Below are 7,042 nucleotides of genomic sequence, written 5' to 3'. Positions count from 1 at the left end.
TATACATTATATTTTTGGTTGTTCGCAAGTTGTTGCTATTGTATTGGTTTTCAAGTTAGGATTGGTTGGAAAGTCGCAAGTCATAAAGGTCTTTATGATTGTCTCAAGTGGTTGTCCAGGTGGGGGTACACCTGATTATATAAGGGGTTGGATGTAATGCAGAAATTATTGGATTTATCTCTTGCTCGGCGAAGCAGTGGTTAGCAATGGAATAGAAGAGAGTCAAGGGTTAATAAGGTTTTGGTACATTATATGGTTTGGTTTTGGGTGAAGATCATGGTCGGTATGTTTCGAGGATCAATTATGCATGTTTCTATTAGTGTCTCCAGTCAAGGACTGGGGGCAGATTCATAATTGGACGCTCATTAGATGTAGAAATGGGTCTTCGAGAAGAATATGAGTGGCCATATTCGAGTGGGTTTTTGGTGAAAGCTCACATTGGGAATCGCGAGTGCATTAGTGCAACATTTATACTCAGAAATATGTGGATCAAGAAAATTGGATATCAAAGACCTCAGCTGGAGGGTTCAGGATTTAGTTTATGTGTCTATGCTCAGGGATGGTTCTATCTGTGTAAAGGTCGGGCAGGTAATGAGGTTTCAGCATTATAGCTGTAACATTTCGGTTCGTCAGTTAAGGAAATCAGTATTTCATAGCCATTGTGTTCACGGAAATTGTTATTTTCAGGATGAGATTTTTCTCCAAGGAATATCTAATCCCTTCTGGCCAAGCGAAGGGTTGTCTGCAGCAGCAGTTGGTCTACAATTCTGTTTTCTAGTAGGAATCGCAGGTAAGCAGGGGTCGAGTAACGAAAAGATGATCTATAAAGAAGGAACTACTTAGTTTATTGAAGAAGGAACTACTTAGTTTATTGAAAAAAATTTCCTATTTCATGGAAGTGGTAGGCTCAACAAATGTTTTTCAACTACACTATTGAGCTCCAAGAGTTTCTATTTATGGAATCCCCAATTCATGGGATTGATATAAATATGCAAATGGTAGAATAGGGTTTTAAAGAACTACTCAATCGAACATTGTTGAATCCAAACATTTAATTAGAATGAAGAATCAATAGAGATGTGAATCCCTCACCAAGAACGACCATTACCTTATTAGTCAAGAATTGACATAGGGGACAAAGGATAAAGACAAACACATTTGTTCATATCTAAGAATAGATAGTTCAAGAGAATAACATGATAAACACTCATATCTTCAAGTAAGCTTGTATATATTTTATTTTGTATACTTTTCTAAGAAAATAAAAAGTTCAAAAATATCAAAAAATAAATGTTAATACATTGGCGAAAGAAAAAACTCCAAAACGGCCCTTGTAAGATATCATTTGGGACCGATAAAAATACAAGGCCTTTGAGTGGGGTGCATGCACCCAACTTGACATTAATCCTTAACTAAATTTCATATATAGATCCCAAGATAATAGTAATCTTATACTCATGCATAGTACTTCTTGGGATATAATTCATTTTGTGTATATATATATATATATATATATATATATATATATATATATATATATATATATATATATATTCTTATGAGTATACTATTTTTCTTTTGGAGATTGTTACTCTGATATCAATCTCAATCTTGTATAGATTTGATGATAACATTAGATTTCAAACTAACAAGAAATAGACTAGCTTTTAGTAAGTGTTTAAGGCTAACCGGAGTGGGAAGACTAACCCACGCATCTTGTTGATGTGACCGGCCTAAGGATACGTCCACACCGCCCCTAAGGCCGATGGTTTGGGTGTAACGTGGATGCAAAGACGGATGAAGACAATGAATAAGAAAGTAGCAGCAACAACAACGGTCACGTATTTAACCCTTTTTCCCTTTTCCTTTGTATCCATCGAAGTAAAAGGAAAAAAAATGGTATTGAGCAATGACCGTTTTTCAAAAAACGGTTGAAGAAGACAGGTGAAGAAGACGATTCAAATTTGCTTTAATTGAAGTTACAAATTTGGTCTCTAAAATTGTGTCTTTAAATCTTATTATACCCTTTTATTATTCTTTGAATTAAGTTAAACCCTCAACTATATATAACTAGATATGTTTATTTAATTTTAAAAATTAATAATATGTTTAGTTGATTTTTTAATTAGTAAAATGATTACTTAAGTTTATAATTATGTTTTTTATTTAATCTAATGTTAAAAAGTAAATAAAATACAAATATAAATGATATGGAGTGGTAACAATTTCCAATATCTAGTGAATTTGTGGTGGAGTTTGCATGCTTTTCCGGTAGTTTAACTTGACCCCTCCCCATAACCTAAATTGGTTCGGTGATCATTTTGTTAGCATTAGTCGTTTTTAAGTTTTGTTTGAAACTGAGCTATGTAATGTATTTGAATATGGGATACTTGTCATCTTAAATTGGCTAATTGACTAGGCTGGACTTAGCCACATATTCAGTCTGAATTAATGAAGATCACCTCAGTTCAACATTCAAAGAGGAAGTTGTGAAACTAGCATTTCAATATCTTTGTAGACTTTGACTCTTATATTGCTAATCTAGGCTCATTCCTCTAAAAATTTATCTTAGTATGTTGTTTGTTTGATTTTATAAAAAGAATTTTATATTGAAAGATACCACAATCGTTCAATTTGATTGATCATATTTGTTTTATACTATATTATCAAAAAAACATGATTTTCATGATTTGAACTATGTATGATAAATCGATACACATAAATATTCAAAAGAATATACATTTGCCTATCTTAGATGTAATTCTGTAATAGAAAAGTTTATGATACATTATCTAGACAAGGGCACTGCCTTTAACATATTCAGTAAAAGCCAAAGCCACCAGACCCAACATCGCAACCCGCCCATTCCAAAGCTCTGCATCTGATGTCATCAGTCCACTCGACTTCGACTGCACACTCACCCCTTTAAACAACGGCACCAACGACGCCAACGTCAACACCAAACTTGTCCCGACAAACACCGCAACACCGCCGTTGCCGATCTGGGTGAACACGTCTTGACCGCTGCTCAGTTCCACAGCCATCGCCGACACAAACCCTATCATGGCTAACCTTCCGTTGATCCTCTCCGGTGCAGGTCCACTAAACGCCAACACGTCAGAGAACTTCGTGCTGACCTTTGGAGCAGGTGGCGGAGGAGGAGGAATGTTGATCTGTGGTGGTGTTGGGGTGGTTGCTGCTTTTGAAACCTCCGGTTCACCGCTTTGAGGTGTTTGTGACATACATTTGACGGAGAAGGTGGGAGTTTTCTTGAGGAGTGTGATGGGAGTTGCCATGAAGATTGAAGAAGCAGCCATGTCGGAAAAGATGGTGGTACTTTTGACGGAGGAGAGAAGGTAGTTGGTGATGGTGGTTAAGGAGGAGGATGGAGGGTTTTATATGAGAGGGGAGAAAGGTTAAAGACAAAGTAGTGGATATTCATAGGGCCACGTTAGTGACATTTCACGTGGCCTTCGAAATGGCCGATGAAGGGTGATTGTGGTGAAAAAGGCCTCTACATCTACACTTGTTTCTTTGATTATTTGTGCCTTTGTGGTGGGGTATGTCGACGATTGAAATTTGTAGGCTCTTTTAGGGTTTTAAGTTTTACCTTGTGTCTGGAACTTTCGATTTTGTAAATCATTTACGCATTGTATTCCTCACCTGACAACAAATTTATTGCAATATAATTTCTCATGTTGGCTTTTTGTGCATTTTTAATATTTATCATTGATGTTCTATCTCTATTTTATATTAAATAATTAACAGTTAGGTAGTAGTTATTAGCTTTTTACATGTGTATCTGTTAGGACCGAATAGGTTAGTTACAAGTAGGGGGATTCCAAAGATTATGACATACGAAAAGATGCGTAGAAGATTGAAGACTATAAAGAGAGGAAATTGTATATACAAGTTTATCAAATCCAAAAAGAATTGGAAAATGTACTTAGGGACACATGAATTATATTGAGGATCACAGCGTCGGTCTCTAATAAAAGATTAGGTGTAAGATCCGTATATTATACGGGTTGATTTAAAAAATGATTAAACTTAAAGTATAAAAATAAAATATTTTTTAATGTACAACTTTAAAATAAGAAAGAAATCAACGTATTTATTACAATTTAATATAATAGATATGATATTATATGATATTTAATATTTTACATATATAATTATATGATTTTAATTAAAAATTAAAACAAATTAAAAATTGACAAGTGGATAATATTTATTTCAAAATTATCACAAAATGATAAGTGTCAAAACTCATAAGAGATTCACAAGTGACAAAAAAAACCTTCATTTATTAAGGAGGATATATATATTAAGAGGAAATTAGATTGTCACTTGCATTCTTTACTTAACGATGCTACTTCGTTGGTTAGGGATTCCAATATTAAGAACATTCATGTGTTAACTGCTCCAAAATGAGTTTCCATGTATGAATATTAAAAAGCAAACTGAAAAGTAATGAAGTGAAGACAGACTGAGGGAGATGGGGAAAAAGAGTTGTTGGTCTATACCAAATCGATATTATTGTGTGGTGGTCGTTGGGGGAGGATGATGTGTGATGTGGTTAGAGAACCCTTTTAATTGTATCTTAAAATCGACCAACCAATATATCAGAGGAGTTTTTTTTGGAACAGCATAAAATTTTATAAAAACTATCAGGAAGCAAGGAAAAAAAACATTACATAGGAATGCAAGCTAAAGTAGGCTTACGTAGCATCGACCCAAATGATTTTAGCTTTTCTACTCCTGTTAGCAATCCAATAACACGACCTATCGACCACTCAAAATCCAAAAATTTATCAAAGGAGTGACGACTAGATATCGTTATATCGTTACTCCTAAAATTTGTTAGTGAGTTAAGGATGACCTTGGGAATAAATTTTCATGATATATAAACTGGTAATCTGTAAGTTTTATTAAATCTAAGTTAATACTAGATTTTGTAACATCTAATTTTTTGATATCGTTTGATTTTTACAAGTATCATGAAACTTTTTAGCTTTGCTTTGAATGTTAAATATGTAGTTCTTGTTTTTCAAGCTGACGACGTCAGTTTAGTGACGGTTTTGTAGCAGTTTGTAAATGTCAATATGATAGTTTTCGGACAAGGAGTTAAATACCTTTTTGGATATTTAAATCTGGTACACACAAGAATCATAACATTTTCATTCTCCGTTGTTGTCACTGAATTTTATCCAATTGAGATTTTGATTGTACTATCGAAATAATTCAATTTGAAAGTATATCATGACTTTCAGTGGAATCCAAGCAATCAAAATAACCTGTTTTTCTAACATTAGGAAGGGTCACTTTTCCAACATATGATAGTGCTAGGCCAAAAGACCTTTGGTTTAATTGAATATCATTATTAGTTTATCTTGATTAGTGTTCATCGACATCAAAAGATCCCTACATTTCAGGTAATGGATTTATAACACCCTATGGTTGTTATTGTTTAACATAGTTAGTTCTAATTAGATTTTTCTTCGATGATTAACAAGGGTGTGTGGGGGATTGGATCGGTTATAAGCCAAAACCAATATAAGACTCCAAAAATCATAGAAATTTACAAAAATTAAATTTCAAACATTAACCATGATTATTTTAAAAAAAAAGAGTCATTCCTTCAAAAGTATTATTCAAAATCAGAGTTTTTCCCAAGACCCAGTAACAAAAAACAGGAAGATGTGCATGATCACACCTTCGTCGTACCGTGATCAACAAATTTACCTGAAACACTAAACTGAAACTGTAAGTCAAAGCTTAGTGAGTTCCCCCAAAGTACCATCATGCAACATATAAAATACATAGATTAGCATTTTGTGTCCACAACCTCCCGGTTGGATTACCCTGGCCCACAACATCCTGGTTGGATTGTCACGGTCTGTTAACTGATAGCACAAAGCAGTAATCTCAACCCTAACGTAACATGTCGACATATATCAGATAATATGCATACAGGAGATATGTGATTATACAGATAATAATCACATGTAGTCCTACAGATCTACCAGTCTAACCTATATCAGTAACTATCATATAATCATACAGATCTATCACATACTCAACATATCTTCAATCAGTATCTAACAGGATATCAATCCATTGGGTTGGACTTGGTGCCTTTGACCCGTAAGTTTAGTGAGGAAAACTTACCTCTCAGTCTGAAAGCAAGCTAAATAAATCTCTTCCCCAAAAACCGACTCTAGTCGACAGCTATTTTCCCAAAATATTGCCTGACTTAAACTACTACCAATTTATCCAAAATATCATTGGGTCAAAATAGGTCAAACTCCACAAACTAGCCAAGTCTACCCAGTCAGGAGCTTTTGGACCTAGTATATGGTATACAGGGCAATCCAACAGCGAGGTTAAGGGTGAAGGTAATCCAACCGGGAGGTTGTGGACTCAGCATGTTAATCTATGTATTTTATATGTTGCATGCTGGTACTTTGGGGGAACTCGATAAGCTTTGGGTTATAGTTTTAGTTTAATGTTTCAGGTACTTCTAATGATTGCGGGAAGGTGAAGGCATGATCATGCACATCTTCATGTTTTGTGTTAGTGGGTCTTGGGAAAAACTATGATTTTGAATAATACTTTAAAAGCAATGACTCTTTTTGTAAACAATGTTGGTTAATGGTTGAAATTTAAATTTTTTAATTTTCTATGATATTTGGAGTGTTAAAAGTTGGTATCAGAGCCATGTGAATCTAAACTCAATATAGGGAGCTGTAAAAGTTTTTTTAAATGTTTTTCAAAAGTAACCAAGGAATGATGTGATGTGTACGATCAACCGGAGCAAGAAAGTATACACCAAGTTACGCACATTGTTATTTGATATGGTTTTCATGATAAAACAACATGCTAGTGGTAGGATAGGGATCTTCAGGAATTACGTGATAGGATTTTCTGATATATGATGCTTGATACCCTAGGATTACTTCTTATACAGATTTGACATCATTATTGTAGTTGCTTAGTGTATGCATCATAGTTGTACATAACTAAGATTCTATAGCCTGAG

General features: G+C 34.3%; 1 pseudogene; it reads right to left on the bottom strand.

Annotated features, from left to right (window-relative positions):
- Positions 1-2,663: 2,663 nt before the first annotated feature.
- Positions 2,664-3,381, bottom strand: LOC145001437 (early light-induced protein 2, chloroplastic pseudogene; annotated as a pseudogene).
- Between the last annotated feature and the right edge of the window lie 3,661 nt (positions 3,382-7,042).

The sequence above is a fragment of the Lactuca saligna genome, chromosome 6 (genome assembly GCF_052625555.1).
Source record: "Lactuca saligna cultivar CGN05327 chromosome 6, ASM5262555v1, whole genome shotgun sequence".
In the NCBI taxonomy this organism is placed as follows: Eukaryota; Viridiplantae; Streptophyta; class Magnoliopsida; order Asterales; family Asteraceae; genus Lactuca; species Lactuca saligna.
Note: the sequence above shows the minus strand (reverse complement) of the source record. Positions and strands in the feature narration are given on the sequence as shown.